This window comes from Saimiri boliviensis, chromosome 11 (assembly GCF_048565385.1).
Source record: "Saimiri boliviensis isolate mSaiBol1 chromosome 11, mSaiBol1.pri, whole genome shotgun sequence".
In the NCBI taxonomy this organism is placed as follows: domain Eukaryota; kingdom Metazoa; phylum Chordata; class Mammalia; order Primates; family Cebidae; genus Saimiri; species Saimiri boliviensis.
In genome coordinates this window covers 19,834,377-19,856,794 of record NC_133459.1, presented here as the reverse complement: position 1 = coordinate 19,856,794, position 22,418 = coordinate 19,834,377, and the positions used below count along the sequence as shown (strand labels likewise).

Here is a 22,418-nt window from a genome sequence, read left to right as displayed (position 1 = left end):
TTGCAAATAATAATAATAATAAGAAGAAGAAGCCAGGTGTCCAACTTGGGAAACCAACTTAGAGATCAACCCTGGTTTCTATTTAGAAAAAAATAGAAACCAAAGAAAGTAAAATGAAATTATAAAGAGCAGATATGAAACAGAAAACAAAGCTTAGATCGAGAAGATCAAAGCCACAAGTTGGTTCCTCAAAAAGGTCCATAAACCTGTGGCAATGTTAATCAGGAAAGAGCGAGATAAAAGTGAGTGAGAGAGAGGGAGCGTGAGAAAGGGGGAGTTACTATGGAAAAGAAATACGAAGTAAAGATGCTATCAACAACCCTGCGCCAATAAATTTGAAAATGTAGATTAAATACATACATTATTAAAAATATAATTTACCAAAACTGACTCAAGAAGACAGAAGTAACCTCATAAGGAAATCGAAACAGTAGTTAAAATCTCCACCTCACCAAAAAAAAGAACAGGCCAAGGCGATTTTACAGGTGAATTCTGCCAAACTTCAAGAAACATTAGCTCAGCCAGGTGTGGCAGCTCACACCTGTAATCCCAGCACTTTGGGAGGCTGAGGTGGGAGGATCACTTGAGGCTAGGAATTCGAGACCAGCTTGGGCAAAAAAGTGAGACCCATTTCTACAAAAAACAAAAAAAGAAAGAAAAAAACATGGTCTCAATTTTATCCAAACTTTTCCAGAAACCAGTAAAAGAGAATTACCATTTAATTTGATGAAGCTATTATAATTGCAATACCTAAGCCAAAAAAGCACAAACTAATGTAACAATTCTAAACAAGATATTGTTAGAGCATAACCAAATACATGCACGATAAACAAGTTAGGCTAATCCTAGAAATGCAAGGATGGTTTAATATTAGAGAACCTACGTATGTCACTAACTACAAGGAGAGAAACCATACTGTCATTTCGAAACAATTGTTTAAAGCATTTAATAAATTCAGCACAAATTGTGATTTTCTTAAAAAAGCTTTCAATAAGTTATGATTCGAAAAGAATTTTCTTAACTTAAAGAAAGCAATTTATAAAAAAGACCCTACAACACACATATCCTAATTGGAGAAACACTAGAACATTCCATCTAAAATAAAAAACTAGATAAAAATTAAAATAATATCACCATTTTAATTTAACATCGTACTGGCAGTCGGAGGCAATGCAGTAAGAAAAAAGGTTAAAGGCACAAATATTCAAAAATACAAAACTGTCAGTATTTCTTTCCTTATTTTTCTGAGATGGAGTTTTGCTCTGTTGCCCAGGCTGGAGTGCAGTGGCATGATCTCGGCTCACTACAATCCTACAATCTGCCTACCAGGTTCAAGTGATTCTCCCACCTCAGTCTCCCAAGTAGCTGGGGTTACAGGCACCTACCACCAGGCCTGGCAAATTTTTGTATTTTTAGTAAGACAGGGTTTCACCATGTTGACCAGGCTGGTCTCAAACTCCTGGCCTCAAGTGATATGCCTGCCTCAGCCCCGAAGTATGCTGGGATTACAGGTGTGAGCCACCGCACCTGGCCAAACCATCATTATTTCTAACTGGTTGTCTACAGAGACTCTAAATAGAATTGGAAATGGAATATTTAGCAAGTCAGCTTGATGAGGTCAAAATGCAAAAAAAGCCAATGGCATTTCTATACAATAAAACAAGCTAAAAAAATAAGAAAAAATGGGTATCTAGATGGGGAAAAAAATGAAAATGGATCCCTACCTTATACACAAAAATTAACCATACATGAATAAGTCTTCAATGTGAAAAATGAAACTTTAAAACATTCAGTAGGAATGATAAGCAGTGGTTTTCAGACCTTGGAGTAAGGCAGTCTTCTTAAGACCTAAAAGGTGCTGACAATAAAAGAATGCTAAATTAGACTACATTAAATTTTAGGTTTTTAGTTTATCCGAAACATGATTAGATTCAGGAATATAAAGAACGATTGCAAATCAATAAGAAAAGGATTTTTTTAAAAAAAGGACAAATAGAAAAAAATGGGCAAAAGACATTCACAGCAAGGTCTCACACACACACCCTTAATCACACATACTCATCCTCTTTGGTAATCAGAGAATTGTAGATCATGTCTGCAATGAGAAATCATGGTACCCATTTGATTGGAAAAACTAAAAAGTCCAATCATATTGTGTGTGATAGAAGATGCAGAAAAACAGAATTTCTTATGCACCACTAGTGGGAGTATAAACTGGCAAAATCATTTTGGAAAACAGCCTGGTCTGACTGTGTAATGCGGAATAAACTTTCATGACTATCCATAGGTGCTTTTCCCACACCAGCAAAAATCTGAAAGCAACCCAAATGCCATCAACAAGAAAGTGAATAAATAAATGTTGTAGAATAGTTACTCAGCGGAATATTACGTAGCAGTAAAGAAATAAATGACAGCTACATGAAACTACATGAATGAATGAAACAATATAGACACATCTCAGCAATGGGAGTGGTGGCTGTGGGTCCCAGCTACTCAGGAGGCTGGAGTGAGAGGATCAACTGAGCCCAGGAGGCGGAGGCAGTGGTGAGTCGTGATCACGTAACTGCACCGCAGCCTGAGGACAGAGCAAGACCCTGTCTCAAAACAAAAAACAAAAAACAAAAAAGAACAAAGCAAAACAATACAAAGGTAAGGGAATGAGAAACCCCGGATTCAGGATAGTGGTTACCCCACATGATGGGAAGTAGGTGGAGAGGGATGAGGATGTAGCCCAAAGGAAGCTGTAAATTACTATCACTACTCTAGTCCTGGTATTGGATGATGGTTCATTAGTGTTTTAAATTTGTTTGTTGATTGACAGGGTCTCACTCTCGCTATGTTACCCAGGCTGGTCTCAAATTCCTGGGCTCAAGCAATCCTCCCGCCTCAGCCTCCCAAAGTGCTGGGATTATAGGTGTGAGCTACTGCACCAGGCTTAAATATATTTTTACTGATAAAATAGACAAGAGGCCATTTATGGACCAACGGTGAGAGTGCCTGAACAAAGAATCACAATTATTCCATTTAGGGATCCCTGGGTCCACAAAGTAATTTAAATGAAAACAAAAATGCTCGGCAAATAATTTACAGTGTGCCAAGCACTACAGAGAGTGCTCGATCTTACGGCATTGAATTCTCAATGATCTTAAGAGCTAGAAACCATTACTGTCACCCTTTTTTTGAGGGTTAGTCACCTGGCCAGAATCAATCACATGAGCCCAAGGAATGAATGACCTTTAACCAGGCCCCTGGACCTCCCTGAGCCTCACTTTCCTCCAGTCAAACTAGGAGAAGTATCTAACTTTTGTGGCAAACAGTAAGTGCTTAATAAATGTCCACCTTAATCCAGACGCAGGCTCTGTGGACACATTGCAAAGTCAGTGATTAGGAGACCGAGATTGAGTCCTGCCGCCTTCCTTTGTGACCTCGAGAGGGCCACTTTTCCTCTCCCGGCCTCAGATGTCCCGCAGGTACCTGGAGAGGGCGATGGTGGCCAGCCTCAAAAGACATTCCTGCCCAAACTGCTTCTAAGGGGCCACCCAACAAACAAGAGGGCACCTAACTCCTTCATTCTCTTGGCAGGCCCATGCTCATCCCGTCATTCAGCCGGGTCAGCCCGTCATTCTACCAGCTCTGGGTCCTGCCCACCTTTCTGAATGAAATCATCTGCTGTCCCAAGCCCCCTCACCCACCCAGACCCCCCGGGCCTCATTCTCTCCCCGCAGGGTGTTCGCATTTGCAGTTCCGCTGCCCGGAACACTCTTCCTCCAGGTCTTCTTGGCTCATTCATTCTCATTCTTCAGCGCAAAGGCCACTGGCTCTGAGTCTCTTCCTGCCCACACCAGGAGCCTCCCCATGCCAGTCCCTTGCGCTTTCACAAATCTGTTTTCTTCACAGCACATATCACTGTCAGCAGTAAACTTCATTTGTTTTTTGTTTGGTTGTTGTTTTTTTTGAGACAGAGTCTCACTCTGTTGCCAACCTGGAGTGCAGTGGTGCAATCTCAGCTCAGCACAACCTCCGTCTCCCCAGTTCAAGCAATTCTCCTGCTGCAGCCTCCCGAGTAGCTGGGACTACAGGCACGCACCACCACATCCAGCTATTTTTTGTATTTTTAGTGGAGACGGGGTTTCACCATGTAGGTAAGGCTAGTCTCGAACTCCTGACCTCAGGTGATCCACCAGCCTTGGCCTCCCAAAGTGCTGGGACTACAGGTGTGAGCCATGGAGCCCGGCCTACACGTACTTTTTGACTCTTTGAAGGCAAAAACCAGGCCAGATCCATCTGTGACTCCAGCACCTAGCCCCGGGCCTCTCAGGCAGTTGGACTAACGAGATGTTTGCTGAATGGATCAATGTCCCCGTCACCCATCTTTCCTCTTCCTGACTGGCTTCCTCCTCTCCCCACCCTGACAGGTGCCAAGACGCCAGCACTCAGTCGAGCTGACGAGAAGCCACTCCAGCAGGAATTTCCTGAGCAGGGACGGCCTCTGTCTTCCCCACTCAGCTTTCTCCAGGTAGACGGGACAAAGCCCAAGACAAGCACCACCTCTGTCACAGGAACAGTCTGGGGACCGGCCCAGGCAAGTCCATGGGCCATGCATTTTTCCCGTATTTTACCCTCAGTGGCTGGAGTGTGTGTCGGGATGAGGAGGTTGGCAGGCTTGCCTCAGTGCCCTGACTGGGGACCTTGCCCAGCTGAGCTCTGCTTGGCCAGAGGCCATCTGGGAAACACTTGAATATTCAAATCATGTAGCTGCCCAAGAGGAAAGCATCCGTTTCCTCCAAGAGGGGGAAGTGGAGCAGGCAGGCCAGCCCAGGGATTTGGGTGTTGAAGGAGGAAATTTCAAAACAAAGTTCTCACACACAACCAGCACTCTTGAGATTCACTGCCCCAGGAACTCTGGAAGCCTCAGATAGAAACTCATGAGGGTCAGGCTCCAGGCCAGAGCCCTGGAGTGAGGCCTGAGCCAGTCACCCACTGAGGTTTCTGAGTTAGCAGAGGCCTCAGGCAGGCTAATTGCTCTGGCCTCCCACTGACCCTCGTCCTGGAGACACCAGGACTGCCCCACGTGCCCCTTTCCCTGTCCTTCCCTTCCCTCAGAAATCGCACAGGGGATAAACTTCGCATGCCTAAGCCCAGGGAGCCAGAGCCTCGGTGACTCCCAGCAAGTGTGACAGTCTGTTCCAGCTATTTGCTCAACTCCTGACTTGCTCACCCTCCCCAGATCTGGCTCCAAAAGAACTAGCAGGTTCGAGACGAGTGTAGCCATCTGGCGTGCAGAGATTTATCTAGTACTCATTAAGTGAGACAGGACTCTGGAGCCAGGCTGCCCGGGTTCCAATTCTGGATTAACTCATGTATGAGCTAGGGGACCTTGGTGATCCCTTCCCTTCCTTTGTGCTTCTGTTCACCTTTTCTTATTTTTTTTTTTTTTCAAGTTTAGAGAAGGGATCTTGCTATGCTGCCCAGGCTGGAGTGTGGTGGCTGTTTACAGGTACAATCATATCTCACTGCAGCCTTGAACTCCTTGGCTCAAGCAATCCTCCTACCTCAGTCTCCCAATTAGCCAGGATGCAGGCACGTACCACCATTCCCAGCCTGTGCTTCCATTCTTTACCTGTAAAAGCAGATATCTGAGTATCTACCCTTTGGGGAAGTTCAAAGGACCAAAGGAGAAAAGGCAGGCCGCAGTATTCATAAGGATTCAGAAACTGACAACTCTTGCTATTATTAGTGAACACACTGAAGTTTCCTAAGGGCCAGGCCTGGATCTCTGGACCAGACAACCCCATGGCAGACACATCCTCCCTCACCAGAGCTAAACCCTGGGTCCAAATCCCAGCTCAACCAGCCACCAGCTCCACGACCCTGGGTAAGTTGCTAACCTCCCTGAGCCTCTTTCTGCCCCAGAGCTGTTGCAGGCCACCCCGTGTTGGAGTTATCCCTGTTGCTGCTGGTCCTGGGCAGTACCAGGGGTTTAGGGAGCTGACACATGCTGGGGCTGCCCCAGGCAGGCGTGAGGTAATAGATCAATTTCCTTTCCTGAATACCTGTCTGGGCCCAGTCTCAGAGTGTGACATAGGGGAGGCCCCTGAGATGGGGAGACTCCCTTCCACCCCAGGGATCATGCAGCACCAGTGTGCACCCTAGAACGGGGAACGGGCCTGCTGCCAGTGGCTAGGGTGGCTCAGAGGCACCAGGAACTACCTAGCAGAAAGCTTCATGAATATTTACAGGAGTCAGGAAGGCGAGAGGCCACAGCCTGAGTGCTGGCGTTCACACCCCAGATCTACCATTTACTAGCCACTTGCTGGACTTAATTCCTTTTTTTTTTTTTTTTTTTCAGGTGGAGTTTCGCTCTTGCTGCCCAGGCTGGAGTGCAACGGCACAATCTCAGCCCACTGCAACCTCCTGCGTTCAAGCAATTCTCCTGTCTCAGTCTCCTGAGTACCTGGGATTACAGGCACCTGCCACCACACCACACCCGGCTATTTTTTGTATTTTTAGTAGAGACAGGGTTTCATCATGTTGGCCGTGCTGGTCCCGAACTCCTGACCTCAGGTGATCCACCTGCCTCGGCCTCTCAAAGTGCTGGAATTATAGGTATGAGCCACTGCACCCAGCCCAGATGAGCTTATTTCTGAGCCTGGCTCCCCAGCCATGAGTGGGGACAATGACAATAGTATCTACCTCCTAGAGCTGATATGAGGATTAAATGGTTAACGCATCTGACATGCTTGAATAGTTTCTGCCACTTGGTTAATATAAGCTCTTACCGTTACGATGATTCATGACTGCTGTCATTTCTTCTCTGAAGCCTCCCCCACCCAGCTTCCTCCAGCAGATTTAGGGCTCTCTTGTGCCAGCTTCTACACAGACCGTGTTTGGTGCCTGTCCCACAGATGGTGATCATAAGACCTACTGTGTGCCCAACACTGGATGGATGAGGCATTTATATTTGGGGGCGACATGACCACTTGACTCACCTACTATTGTTCCCATATGTTCTGACTCTAGGATCTGGGGCATGAGGTCTATGTTATGGGAAGAGGCTGGTGGGGGAAGTGGTTCCCATATTATGTTATTTGGAACACACATGTCCTGGGAGATATTAAAATATTTGCACGTGACACTAACTGGGTGACCTAGAGGGTGCGAACTTAATCTCTGTGAGCCTCAGTTGCAATGATACACGAATAAATACATGTGAGGTGCTTAGAACACAGCTTAGTTCATGACATACTTAAAACTTAAACATATATCTATATCTATATCTATATCTATATCTATATCTATATTGGTTACTCCTCTGAGTACCTCTCCTGGAGTTGACACATGAGGAAGACTGAGGCGTAGAGGTCAGGCAAGGTCATGCAACTCTTAATCCCTATGAGATGCTCCTCACTGCAAGTATTCATTCATTCAACAAATACGTATTTAGTGCCTACTATGCACCAGGAAGCATGGTACATGCAGATTCAGCAAATTACAGCTATGCCTATCATTATTATTAAAGAAATTCGGGCTGTTTGGGAATGGGAGTACATATGTGAACAAAATGGACAAAGGTATTGGCCAGAAGTATGACACTGGGCACCTCGTACCTGAGTATGAGTAAAGGCTTGAACTGCCAACAGGAAAACTGCCACCCAGGGACACTGGCTTGTCCTGCTGCCAATCACTAACCATGTAGGAGCTGGTGTCATCAGTGGAAGGACACCAGTGAAGGTCTGGGGAGGGTGGCCGGGCTTCGCCTGGAGTGGCTCAGGTGTCACACCCAGTGGGACATCCCTCCCTGGCTCCCCCATGGTAACCAAGCCAGGCCAGCTGTGGAAACCCTTGCCAGGTGGGGCAGCCTTTCATGAACCCAAGTCATTAAATGGGCTGGGCACAGTGGCTCATACCTATAATCCCAGACTTTGGGAGGCCAAGGTGGGTGGATCACCCGAAGTCAGGGGTTTGAGGCCAGCCTGGCCAACATGGTAAAACCCCATCTCTACTAAAAAATACAAAAATTAGCCAGGTGTGGTGGCAGATGCCTGTAATCCCAGCTACTTGGGAAGCTGAAGCAGAATCGCTTGAACCCGGGAGGTGGAGGCTGCAGTGAGCTGAGATCACACCATTGCACTACAGCCTGGGCCACAAAACAGACCCCTCAAAAAAAAAAAAAAAAAAAAAGCGTTATTAAATGCTTGCTCAATGCAGGCATCTTGTTAGTTACAGGAATTCATGAGTAACTCAGATGGGGTTCCTGCCCTCCAGGAACTGAGACTCAGAGCCAGACCCTATGCAGAGAATCAGATTACAAGCGTTTCAAGATTTCCAAGGAAGCTCTAGAAAAATAGCCAAGATGCCAACTGGCAGTATAAGCAGGGAGAGGTCGCCACAGGGGAGGGATGGCAGGTACAAAAGCAAAGATGAGAGAGGCTGGGGACAGATCTGGAGAAAAACCTTCAGCCTGGGATCCCGACCTGAGTTTGAGGCCTGGTTTTACCATCGATTTGACCTCAGGCGAGTTGCTTGCCTCCCCAGGCCTCAGTGTGCCACTCTGCAAAATGACATTAATACTTTATTGGGTTACTTTGATGGTTCTGTGAGTTCATGAATAAAAAATGGCTTTAAAAACTGAAAAATATGCCAAGCACGATGGCTCACCACCTATTAATCCCAACGTTTTTGGGAAGCTGAGGTACGAGTATTGCCTGAGCCCAGGAGTTCAAGACCAGCTTCATCAACATAAGCAAGCCCTCATCTCACAAAATAAAAAACAAAAAAATTAGCTGGGCATGGCGGCACAAGCCTGCAGTCCCAGCTACTCGGGAGGCTGAGGCAGAAGGATCACTTAAGCCCAGGAAGTCAGGGCTGCAGTGAGCTATGATTGTGCCACTGCACTGCAGCCTGGCTGACAGAGCAAGACCTTGTCTCAAAAAAAAAAAAAAAAAACCTGTAAAATATAAGAAGTTCCTGGAAACTGAGGTTGCAAGTGTTAAAGTGACGTGTCCAAGGTCAATGGCTGACTAAAATAGGATAGAGTGTGTCTGGGTTGGATGCGGGGGGGCAGGCACAACCCCCACCTCTGCTGGGCCAACACTCCTGCATTCCCAGCACTAACCTCAGGTTCCCCTAGGCAGTTTGTTGAGCAAGACCTAGGAAACAGGGAGAGCACCTAATTCCTTGGTGCAGGGTTTACCATTTATTCGCTGTGTGATCCTGGGCCCACCACCCTCTCTACCTGAGCCTCAATTTTCTTTTGTGTATGTGTGAAATGGAGTCTTGTTCTGTCACCTAAGTTGGAGTGCAGTGGCACGATCTCGGCTCACTGCAATCTCCACCTCCTAGATTCAAGTGATTCTCATGCCTCAGCCTCCCAAGTAGCTGGGGTTACAGGCATGTACCACGACACCCAGCTAATTTTTGTGTTCTTAGTAGAGATGGGGTTTCACCATGTTGGCCAGGCTGGTCTCGAACTCCTGACTTTAAGTGATCTGCCCACCAAGGCCTCCCAAAGTGCTGTGATTACAGGCAGGAGCCACTGCGTCCAGCCTCTAAGCCTCAATTTTCTGCTTTGCACTTTCCACAGGTAAAGGAGTGTCATGCTCATGAATGGGAAATGATCATGGTAAGCCGAGAGAAAGGTGCAGAGTCTGCAAGCCCCACCCTGAGCCTTTCCTGTGGAGGAAAGCAGGAGGAGCTATGCTAGACTGCACCAGGGCTCGCCCCCAGTGTGGGGTAAGAACCTTTTATGAGGCGCACAGCTGTACCCATGTTCAGTCCCCAGGGAGAGGCAGGTTTCTGGGCCTGATCACTCTCTAGGTTTAAACAGTGACGAGAAAGAGGCTGGTTTCAGGTCCTCCTGGAAAGAGTTAGGCCTGCCCCTCCCTATCCTTTGTAACAATATCCATAGTAGTAATAAGAGTTCCTTATTCAGGGTTCCACAGATGTGAATTCAAATCGTAGCTCAGACACTTACCAGCTGGGCAAACCCAGGCAAATTACTCTGAGTCATTTCCTCACCTGAAAAATGGGCTGGTATAAGGATTAAATGTATAAATGTGTACAAAGCACTTCACAGAGCAGCTTGGGGCGTAACAAATAGTCCGTCAATGTTGAGAACTCTTATTACTACTAAGGATTTTATTACAAAGGGTGGGGAGGGGCAGGCCTAACTTTCCAGGAGGACCTGAAACTGGCCTCTTTCTTGTCCCTCTTACTTTAAGCTTCGGCAGTGATCAGGCCCAGAAGCCTGCCTCTCCCTTGGGAGAACTGGGCACAGCTGCGTGCCTCATAAAAGATTCCCACCAGCTGCGCACAGTGGTGCACGCCTGTAATCCCAGCACTTTGGGAGGCTGAGGAGGGTGGATCATGAGGTCAAAAGATCAAGACCATCCTGGCCAATATGGTGAAACCCCATTTCTACTAAAGATACAAACATTAGCTGGGTGTGGTGGCGCGCGCCTGTAATCCCAGCTGGTCAGGAGGCTGAGGCAGGAGAATCACTTAAACCTGAGAGGCGGAGGCTGCAGTGAGCCAAGATCACACTCACTGCACTCCAGCCTGGGTGGATGACAGAGCGAGACTCTGTATCAAAAATAAAATAAAATAAAATAAAAATAAAAATAAAGGTTCCCACCCCACACCTGGGGCGGGTCCTGGTACAGTCTAGCTGAGTTCTTTCTGCTTTCCCAGATAAGGAAAAGAAGACCAAAGAGTGCTGTGACACTGAACTGGGTGCCACCTGGTCCTGTCCCTTCCCTACCTCCACCCACACAATGACCAATCTAATCTGGTTCTGGGATGTCCTTTTATCTTGTATGCCAACTCCATGTTAATTGCTAATGGCTGCCTGGAACACTGTATTTAGAAGGAACCTGGGAAGGCAAGCGAGCAGTGATTGACTAGTGATGTCTGATGCAGGTGCAGGGCAGGAGAGAGGCAGAAGGCATGCTGGCCATTCACCATCCACAAACCAGAAAATCCTAAGGCCTTGCCTCATTCAAATAAACCATGCTTGGTGGGCAGGGTAGCCAGAAGCTAAGAGAGGGAAAGGGACTTGCCAAAGGCCACAGCTTGAAATGGCAGGGCTGGGATTCAAACCCAGGCCCCTGTGGGTTTCTCAGGATGCTTCCTTCTAGGCTTGTGATTTCCTATGAGCGGGTGAACAGGCTAAGATCCACTGCCTGGGAGAACAGACGCTGCTGCCCCACCCGGTGTGTCTATGTTCTGTCTCCTCCCCCTGGGGCCTCCTACCCCCAAGTCATTTTCGAACACCCACTGAAAAATGCATGTGTGTACCACAAGTTGCCCTGAGAGCTTGTCTTCAAACATACAAGTTTAAATTCAGATTCCAATCTGATTGGGCAGGAGTGCTGAGCCCTGGATTAAGTCTCACCTGCACTTTCCAAACCTTGAGAACATTCCTCAACTTCTCTGAGCTTCCGTTTCCTCATTTACAAAATGGAGAGAATAACAAGCGAAATCCAGTAGAGTCATTCCAAGTGATTAGCTCCGTTTCTGACACCGAGTAAGCCCTTAAATGTTCACTACAGACTGTCTCCAACTTAAGATTTTTTTTGCTGGCCAGGGCGGTGGCTCATGCCTGTAATCCCAGCACTTTGGAAGGTTAAGGCGGGTGGATCACCTGAGGTCAGAAGTTCAAGACCAGCCTGACCAACATGAAGAAACCCTGTCTCCACTAAAAATACAAAAATTAGCCAGACATGGTGGCACATGCCTGTAATCCCAGCTACTTGGGAAGCTGAGGCAGGAGAATCACTTGAATATGGGAAGCAGAGGTTGCAGTGAGCCGAGATCATGCCATTGTACTCCAGCCTGGGCAACAAGAGCAAAACTCCGTCTCAAATTTTAAAAAAAGTTTTTTTGCTTTACGATGACGAAAATGCTATAGTGTTCATTGGAAACCACACCTCAAGTATCCAGCCAGCCATTCTGTTTTTCACATTCAACATAGTATAGCCAAGAAATTGACATGAAATAATCAACACTTTATTATGAAATAGGCTTCGTGTTAGATGATTTTGCCCAACAACAGGCTAATGTAACTGTTCTGAGCACATTTAGGGTAAGCTAGGCTAAGCTACCATGTTCGACAGGTTAGGTGTTACATCCATTTGCCACCTACGATATTTTTCAACTTACAATTCCAGGACAGAACCCTTTGGTGAATCAAGGAGTGTCTGTATAAGGATTAGGTCAAGTCGGAAAAAAACAAAAAACAAAAACAAAAAAACCCAGCATTTTCACACACACACACAAAAATCACTCAGGTGATTAAGAGCTTGGACAAGCTGTTGATAGGAACCCTATTTATCTCTGGTATCTTGATAGGCTAACGGACCTAGAACGTGAATTTCTATGTTTGATGGTTTTACGATAAATAGGGAACTGACTCTTCCGGGAAGATGGGTTATGTCATTCGCATCATGGAGAAAGCAGCAGCCTTGAGTGGATGGACGGGTAATGGTGGAGAATGAACACATCTGTTTCTCACTTCCCATCGAGGGGAGTTTGTGCCTGTTTCCTCATCTGTAATGTGGGGATAATAGCACCTGCCACCCAGCACTGCTATAGGACCAAATGAGTAATCACAGGCGAGGCACTGAGCACCGTGCCTAGTACATGCATGTCGGCATTTACAGACTTTTAGTTAGCAGTGGCATGGCAGGGGCCAGCAGAATGAGGCAAAGAAAGAACAGCAGTTATATTAGGGCTCAGAAGGAGTGGAGGAGGGGAAATGGGCCGCAGATGACACACCTTCTAACCAGAATGGCAGCAGACGCAATCTCAGATGAGACGCTTTCTAGCCAGAACGGCAGCAGACAGGTAAGTTAGTAACTCCTGTATGCTGAGACAGGTAAGTCAATGTGGAGACAGGTGGAGGGGGGATGAGATCCTCCAAAAGGCCAGGCTGGCGAGATGCAGCGGCTCACACCCATAATCCCAGCACTTTGGGAGGTCAAGGCAGGAGGATCACTTGAGCCCAGGAGTTTGAGCACAGCCTGGGCAACATAGCAAGACGTCAGCTCTACAAGTAATACAAAAATTAGCCAGGTATGGTGGCAAACACCTGTGGTCCCAGCTACTCAGGAGGTTGAGGTGGAAGGATTGCTTGAGTCCATGCAGTCAAAGCTGCACTGTAATGAGCTGTGATTGTGCCACTGCACTCCTGGGCGACAGAGCCACCAGACCCTGTCTCCAACAACAACTACAACAATAAAAACAAGCCTGAGACACTTGTGGCAGCATGAGGCCTGAGAACCTCAGCTGGAGAACTAAGAGAGTACTCACCTGTGGTTTTACTGATCCAGTAAAGTGCACTAGAGAAGCCAAGAGATTGACCCAACAAAAAGTCACTGGGGCTGGGCGTGGTGGCTCACACCTGTAATCCCAGCACTTTGGGTGGCCAAGGTGGGTAGATTGCCTGAGGTCAGGAGTTCAAGACCAGCCTGACCAACACGGCAGAACCATGTCTCTACTAAAAATACAAAAATTAGCTGAGCGTGGTGACATGTGCCTGTAGTTCCAGCTACTCAGGAGGCTTAGGCATGAGAATCTCTGGAACCCACGAGGCAGAGGCTGTAGTGAGCTGAGATTGCACCACTGCACTCCAGCTTGGGGGACAGAGTGACACTCAGTCTCAGAAAAAAAAGTCACTTGGTAGATCTTTTTAAAGGGTGCACTTATGGGCCAGGCACAATGGCTCACGCCTGTAATCCCAGCCCTTTGGGAGGTAGACTTCTTGAACACAGGCTGGGCAACACAGCAGGACCCCATCTCTACAAAAATAAAGGTTGTACTTATGGTTTTTCCAGGCAAAGCAATTTGCTTTGGCCACCTAAACACTTTTTTAAAGAACATAAAATATTTGCTGAGCTCTGCCCAGCAGCTTGCAGACCTGACCCAGTGAAGTTCATGCACCTGAGTGACAAACTCTGGGAGGATGGGGAAGCAGCGCTGACCCAAGCTGGAGCAGAGGAGGAGGGGGCGGCTCAGAAAATCTGGAGGCTCAGGGCCTCACTACAGGGTCTCCAACGCCTTATCCCCAGAAATGGCCTTTCAGTCTGTCCTCCCCTCCCTTCCCTGGGTCAAAGCAGAGAGACAGAGACCCAGGGGAGGGGTGATCCTAAGGTGCCTGCCCTCTGAGCCTCAGTCTCCTTAATTGCAAAATGCCAGAGGGTAGGGGATAGATGAGTATCAAAGGTAATGTTTGAAAGTGCTCACACGGGCACCCAACAGTGCTCACAAAATGCCACTTCCCACACAGGGCACATTTCTGAACTGGTCTGCAGGTGTAAAGGCCACGGGCGTGAGGTTACTACCAGCAATCAACGATCAATCAGTTGCCCTGTCCATCTCGTAACCCCTGGAGCAGCAGATTCGTGGAGACCCAGAATCTCACATCACAGCAGCTGCCTCCAGAGCCCCCATCACAGCCTCCTGTGCAGCCCTCCAGCTCAGACACCACGGTCCCTGCCTGTCATCGCCATGCCCTGGCTCCCAGCAAGGGGGTAGAACAGAGAGGGTTCAGAGTGCAAGATCACGTTTCGTCTCTGGGAAGTGGGTATGCTCCAATGCACAGGGCTTTTGGGAAGCACTGAGTAAGGTGGCAGATGTCCAGGGTGTGTCTTCCCTGCAGTGGCTGTGCCATCTTTAGAATGAAACACCCAGGGATGCCTGACCCAGCTAGACCCTGGGCCCCGCTCACTAAGCCTTGACAGGCGGATGTTCTATCTCCCCCAAACCTCCAGAGCCGTCAGAATCTTGCTGAGGAAGACTGAAGCAGGAAGAAAGCTCCCCCACCTAGCTGACATGTTTTGTAGATGCTGCCAGGCTATGGAAGAGGGGCTGGTGTCCACGTGTCCCATATTCTCACCCTGAGCCCCCCGAGGGCTGGCCCAAGCCCTTTACAGTCATTCAACTGGAATGAGCCTCTCTTACATGGCCTCCCAGTATCTAGCCCAGAAACCTCAAGCTCAGAAGGCAGGCAGGTAATGTCAGGGAGGCAAGTGGGCTGGCGTGAGGCAGTGGAGCGTGGTGGAGACTGTGGGAAAGTGGATGGAGCAGCCGCTAATCAGCTCCAGCCACTGTGGCCAGGCAGGCACATAGCCCCATATGGCCACATCTTCTGATCTTTCCAGAGAAGCCAGAAACCCTTATTTTTATGTCAAATGAAATTGCCTGGTTTACCAGCAACTAAATGGAAGTTGTTTAATCACTGCAAAAGTCAACAATCCCCCACCCCCTGCAGGCTTGGGAAAGGCAGTTTGTGACAGACCTCCCATAACCCAGCACACAGTAGGCTATCAATATTTGAGGACCAGTTGAATAAATGAGACCCATTCCAAGTCTTAGGGAAGTCTCGTCTCTCCACTCCTACTCCTCAGATAGCTTAGAATCTGACACTCAGAGAGGGAATACTTCCCAAGTGGAGAAGACACTTGCCCAAGGTCACAGAGGTAGTTCAAGGACTTAAACTCTGCTCTCCTGAGCTTAACATCTTTCTCCACCCACCCACACCATCTGCAGCCTCCCTCAAACAATGCTTTCAAAAAACAGATATGCCAAGAATATACTGTGGAAAATGAAACACGCCAAACTCAGGAGAGTGTTCGCCTTTAGAAAGATCATGTACCTTAGAGCCAGGAGATGGAATTCCCAGTCCACTCTGCCCTGGGCAGTTGTGTGACCCTGGGCAAGCCTCTTTTCCTCTCTGGGCCTCAGTCTCCCTGGTCTGCAAGAGCCCAGTTGACGAAGCCAGCTTCTAAAGGCCTTCCAACAGAAATTCTGGGCATCTATGAGGTCTCCTCTCTGGCCAGCCTTTGTGGCCCCAAATGAATATAAAATAGTAATAATAATAATAATAATAATAATAATAATAATAATAATAGAGAGGGTGAGTCCACACCAGCCAGGAAAGAACACTACAATTTTTTGTGAAACCTGACTCCTGGTTACTGGAATTTAGAAAGAACGATGGTAATACTTGAGCAGCTTAACCACCATCCTACAATTAAACAAAAACACATCTGGTTTAACTTCATCTTCATCTCCTCCCTAACCCCCTACCCTCATCTCAAATTTTACCCCTTAATTTGAGAAGTCAAATTCAATGCAAACAATTGACTTCATGCCACAGTGAAGTTGAGAATTTAAGCATGGAAAACTTTAAGCGTGGAGTTTTTCTGGGAGCAGTTAACGAAGTGTTGGCGGGGGCATGGGGGCTGGTACAAGGAGGCAGAGAAATATGGAGACTCTTTCTGTTCATCAGACACTGAGCATCACATCATGATGTCGAGGGCCTCCAAAGAGCTCGACAACTCAGAGAGGGAAAGTGACTTGCCTCAGGTCACACAGCTGGCAACTGGAATCCAAGATGTTGGCCCCCAAACCAGTGTTCTCCCTGCTGTGTAGACTTTTGTAACCTACACATGGACTTTCCTCCTTGGGCCCTCAGGCTCACCTGCTGATGATAACGTTAACTGCTTCTGAAATTGCTCCACAGGAAATATGAATGTCTTAATAACAATCAACACTGGTTCAACCAAGGTTGGAAAATCATTCATGATCTTGCAACCCTGAAACGTATATAATGTTAACCCATATTGCAGATGAGAAAACTGAGGCTCCAAAAGGGAAGGTGGTACGTCCAGGGTCACGTGGCAGTGCTGGGAATGAACCTCCAGTCTACTTACTGCCCCTAGCTGCCCTCTGAAAGTGAGGACATCTCCAGAAGAAAAAAAACAAACCTAACATACCGCAAAGCCCAGCTCCAGCCTGCCAGCGAGGACGACATGGTGCTGGAAAGCCAAGTCAGCATTCCTGTGGCCACACAGAGATTTCTGAGTGCTGGTTCTCAGCCCAGCTCGCTCACTCTCCTAGCAATGTTCTCTCGGAGCTCTGGTTTTACATTAAAAAGCCAAGTCAGACTGATTGCAAGGTGAAAACTCTAGCTCTGCTACCAGATCCTACTCCCTGGATTAAAAGGTCTCATGCTCAGAGATGGGTATAGCATGGAGATCACTAGATTTGGAATTCTAGATACGCAGGATCCAGCCCCAGCTCCCCAGGTAGCATCTGTGTCCCTTGGGCAACTCGCTTCCTCTTTCCAAGATTATATCTGGCTTGCAGGGAATGTGGTGCATGTAAGTCACAGGACAGAACAGGGCTGAGTTTGGTACTGAGCTGGGACACGCACAAGAACAGGCAGAGGACAGGAAGCACTGCAGAGTTGATGGCTCCAGGGCTGATGTCATGATGGAGCTCTGTGCTCCCAGCCCAGGCTGTGTTAAAATGGTGACAAAAGGTGGCATGAGTGTGAGCACGGAGGGCACCATGCCACCCCACGTGCCACCCAACAGAATGGGAAGGGCCTGGGGAGAAGTGGTGACAGCCAGGCACGGTGGCTCACGCCTGTAGTCCCACCACTTTGGGAGGCCGAGGCAGGCAGATCACAAGGTCAGAAGTTCAAGACCAGCCTGGCCAACACAGTGAAACCCCATCTCTACTAAAAATACAAAAATTAGCTGGGCATGGTGGCACATGTCTGTAATCTCAGCTACGTGGGAGGCTGAGGCAGGAGAATTGTTTGAACCGGGACCTGGGAGGCAGATGTTGCAGTTAGCAGAGATCGTGCCACTGCACTCCAGCCTGGGCTACAGAGCGAGACTCTGTCTCCAACAACAAAAAAAGTGGGTGACAGCTTGAGTCAGGGACATAACTCAACCTCCAGTCTTGGCATTGCATTTTCTGCTGAGAAAAGAGCTGGTGATAGCCAAGATTTTCTTAAGCACAGGTACCAGCTTAAAACCCTTTGCAAGCATTCATCCTTTCTAGACCTCACCACTGGTAGACATTATTGATCTCCACAGCTTATGCGAGGCACAGAGAGGGAATGGAACTGATCCCAGGTGCCACAGCGAGGTTGCCTTTGCTAAAGTGAAGGCCAGTGTTTTGCCGATCCATTTTACAGGTGACTGCATCTTAATCTCCTCCCTTGTGAACAGCTTGATTTCAAGTGTACACCATGAATTTTGACAGGTTCAAAGCCTGAAAGAATTTTGTTACGCAAACATCCGTTCCAGAAGAGGGCTTTGTCTGTTTGATTTACTGCTGCATTCCCGGCACCTAGAACAGAGTTTGGCACATGGTGGATGCTTAAGTATTTGTTGAATGAAGAGAGCATCTTGTTCTGGCCTCGGTTCAGTTTTATTCTTCACAATGGTCCCCTAAGCGGAATACACCCATTTTTACAAATGGGCCCACAAACACAGACAGGGACCATTATTCGGCCTAGACTTCACCAGTTGGGCCGTTAAGAAGCTGCGCCCAGGGGCCTCTTCTGAGGGAATTCACAGGCATTCAATTCAAGAAAGAAAAAGGTGACAGAAGAACAAGATACTTGGAGACAGAGAGTGGGATGGCTGGGGCAGGATGGGGTGGGGACAGTCACAGGTGGGGAGGACTAAAGAGTTGGAAAGGGCAGCCAGGCAAGGTGGCTCACGCCTGTATTCCCAGCCCTTTGGGAGGCTGAGATGGGCGGATCACAAGGTCAAGAGATCAAGACCATCCTGGCCAACTCGGTAAAACCTGTCTCTACTAAAAATACAAAAATTAGCCGGGCATGGTGGCAGGTGCCTGTAATTCCAGCTATTTAGGAAGCTGAGGCAGGAGGCAGGAGAACCGCTTGAACTCGAGAGGCAGAGGTTGCAGTGAGCTGAGATCACACCACTGCACTCCAGCCCGAGCAACAGAGTGAGACTCGGGCTCAAAACAAAACAAAACAAAAAAGAGTTGGAAAGGGCAGGCCTGGAGAGTGGAGGATGACCAGGGGGAGCCCAGGAGGAGCCTGGAGAAAAATCTAAGGCCCAGCCCCACATCTCCTAGGCTGCAGAGTCGGAGTAGGAGGCTAGCGTTGCAGAGTTTGAAGTCTGGATTCAAGCCCTGGTCCCCACCAATTACTTAAATTCTCTAAGCCTCAGTTTCCCTATTTGTCAAATAAAATATTGCATGTGAGATGTCAGAGCAGGTGCCCCTACGCACAGTAGGCCTTCAATAAACAGTTGCAGTCATCTACACTGAGGCTGGGAGCCAACCCCTCCCTCCCTGGGTAGCTGGGTCCACCTGAGGGGTCTCCGAGTTTTTCCCAGGGTCCAACGCCCTTCCTGGCCTAAGAATCACCCCCTTTTTTGATCTCAAGGATTTTTCACCCTCCACCCACTGGCCTTTGTAAAGGCCCCGCCTTCAACCCCATTATGAGTTGAAAAAGAGTCATAAGGCACAATAGGGAGTGAGGGAGGCTTTCCTTGGCTCAGGCGTTTCCACTGTGACCATGAGTTTAACCCTTTCTTACCAAGACTGGGCAGGGAAGCAGCCCTAGGCAGTCCACCTCTCACAGCCCAAAGCGGGCAACAGGCTCCTTTGGCTTCACGGGCTCCAGAGCTTTGCTCCACAGCTGCAGTGCCTACCCGACTCTCAAAAAGACACCCCCGAAGACACCCACGGGGGGTCCTCTGTCTCCCGCCATGCCCCCATTCCAAGCTCCTCCTTCCCTCTCCTCCTCCCAAACCAAACTGCTTTAGACCCCACCGGGTCAGGTGTTAGGCCTGGGAGGACGCCAGGCACGGGACCTGGGGGTTGGCAGCCCAAGTCTCTAGAGCTAAGGCTAAGGAGGTACCAGGAGGGCTGCTAAGTGACGGGGTACCCAGGGCAGGTGCCCAGACCTTGGGGTCCCAGGCAGCGGCCCGGCAGGTAGGAGACCCTGGAACTGCAGGGCGGTCCCGAGCACGGTCCCCTGAGCTCGCCTGCTCCGTGGGCGCCACGTCCAACCTCCCGTCCCTCCCAGCGCGCGCGCCGGGAGCTTGGGATGCGCGCGGGGACAGGGACAGGATCAATTGCGGGGAGTCCCGTCTGGGCTGCTGTGAGCGGCGTGGCGCAGGAGACCCCGGCCCTGCCATTACAGTTCAACCACGAGGCCAGCGGAGGATGCAGAAGGGGCCGGGGATCGAGCACGTCCGCTGGGGTCCCTGGGAGCCGGGGCGGCGGCAGCGTCGAGTCCTTACCTGCGCAGAGCACTGGCGAGGGTTTGTCCAGGCACAAGCTCGTGGCAGCGCGGAGCCGGGAAAGCGGGCGCGGAGTGGCGGGAGCGCAACGCGGCCGGGGCCACCTCCCCCGCCGCCTTATAAAGGCCGCCGCGGGGCCCGAGCCGGGCCGGGGCAGCCCGCCCCTCCCCCGCCCCCGGCCCCAACCCCTCCCCAGCCCGGCCCCGCCCCCGGCCTGAGCCCCGCGTCCCTCGGGCGGGTCGCGCCACGAGGCCAGGGCGCCACCTGCCGGGACGGAACTAGGGACGGGTGGCTCGGCCCCGGCGTCCCTCGCGCACCCCGCGCTCTCGGGCTCTCTGCCTCCGGGCTGCCCCGGCTTGTCTCTTCCTCTCTCCGCGAGCCCGGGCTCTGACCCGCTACCTGTGCGCGTCTTCTGTTTGTCTTTACCTTCGGCATCTTCCTTCTGCGTCTCTTGGGAGTCTTTGTCTCCACCCGTCCGTCCGTCTTTGTCTTCCTTCCTTTCTGTCGTCTGTCACTGTGTGTCTACCTATCTGGCTTTCTCTAGGTCTCTGTTTTAAACCGTCTCTGCCCACGTGTCCCTGTCTCTCTGTCTCTGTCCACGTGCACCTCTGACTCTCCACCTCCACCCCCACTTCCCTACCCGTGGGCTGCCTTTCTGGCTATCGCAAGAAGAAGCAGAAGGGGACCTCGGAGGGGTGGCATCTGGAGGGAAACCACCCCCTAGACACCCTCTTTCTCTCTTCTTAGAGAAGTAAAGGGCCCAGGCAGGGATCCCTCTATGTCCCAGCCAGAGCCCCAGGACATGCCTCCTGGATGCCAGAGGAGGGGCAGGCAGCGGAGTCAGACAGCTCAGGTTCCAAACTCCCCTCTGGTGACCTTGGCCAAGTCACTTGACCTATGTGGACCAGCCTGGCCCTCTTTAGCAGACAGACACCGTCTCTCCTGGCCTCTCGCTGGTGCAAGAGCCATATGATGCAGTGCTTGAGAAGTACAGATCAAACACCAAAATCCTGGAGAGATGGGAGCCAAGGCAGATGCTGGGTGCTGCTGGCCCCGCTCCTGCTCCTGGGGAGCCAGTCCTGATGGAATCACCATTCCCTTTCCTCTAAGCACTGAATTCTCTAGACAACTTCGTGGTGAGAAGTCCACACACTCTGTTTGAATGCCTCCAGCAACAGAGAGATCACTGATTCCTAACACGAGGGTCTTATGGCCTTTGCGGCTGCCTGGAACAATCTGTGCCTCTAAGCCACAGCAGCCAGTCAGAAATTTAAAGATGAGGACTGTGAGTTGCTGGGAGCCCTGACTTCCTCGGCATCTAAGCCCCAATCTTCCTGAAGCCTCCTTTTCCCTGAAGATCAGAAGGAGAAAGCTGAGGTTGAAGCAGAGAGAAAGTGTTAGTGCCCAGAGAACCAATTTTAGCCAGGTCAGGCAATCTCTCTCCCACCCACTCCGTGCCAGGCTCAGGGCCAGGCATGCATTAACTCCCAACAGCTCCATTTTCCAGAGGAGAAAACTAAGGCCCAGAGAGATCACATGACTTCTAGGAAGGTCAGAGCCAGAACGGGGGCCTGGTGCCAGAAACCAAGAATGTCTTTGTATTTATTTTTATTTCTTTTTGCATTTTTCATTGATACTGTTTATTTATAGGAGCGATATAGTTTCCCTTTTGAGATAAATTTATGTTTTAAAAAAGTGAGTCTAAATATGGAGTAAATACTATTTATTTATGTATTTCATGGATTAGGCGATGATGGCAAAGATCGTGGCGATAGCGAAAGACTGAAGTTTAGGAAATGCCATCCTCTGTAAGAAATTGCAGGTAGAAGCACCCAGAGCCGGCCCTAAAACATGTAAGAGGCTCAGTAATTTGCTCACAAATGCCAAGGAAGGGTTTAAGGATTCCAGGAAAGTTAAGATGGTATCATCATCAGTGAGCCAGGGGCAAGCCCCCAGGCATGGAAGATCTCTGCCTGTTGCTATTGGAATGGGGCTGGGAGGCAGAGCCAAGAGAGAACTGGAGGCACGCCTTGCACCTATCATGGTGACAGGGAGCCAGCACCCCTGACCTTCCTTTCTTTCTTTTTTTTTTTTTTTTTTTTTTCCCTGAGGCAGGGTCCCACTCTGTTGCCCAGGCTGGAATGCTGGAATACAGAGGCATGATGTCAGCTGACTGCAGCCTCAACCTCCCAGGCTCAAGCGATCCCCCAACCTCAGCCTCCCCAGTAGCCAGGACTACAGGTATGCACCACCATGCCCAGCTAATTTATGTATTTTTTTTGTAGAGAACAGGGTTTTTCTATGTTGCCCAGGCTGATCTCAAACTCCTGAGCTCAAGCG

General features: G+C 49.3%; 1 protein-coding gene across 3 annotated transcripts in view; it reads right to left on the bottom strand.

Annotated features, from left to right (window-relative positions):
- ALPL (alkaline phosphatase, biomineralization associated) overlaps positions 1 to 20,599 on the bottom strand; it is a 71,535-nt gene extending 50,936 nt beyond the window's left edge. Inside the window, exon 1 of one of the 3 annotated variants that reach the window (XM_074380233.1) lies at positions 20,505 to 20,599. The gene's annotated coding sequence lies outside the window, so the exon portion shown is untranslated. Of the gene's footprint in view, positions 1 to 20,078; positions 20,174 to 20,504 lie in introns of those variants that run through there. The other 2 variants (XM_003934904.3, XM_074380234.1) reach the window with 2 other exon arrangements.
- Between the last annotated feature and the right edge of the window lie 1,819 nt (positions 20,600 to 22,418).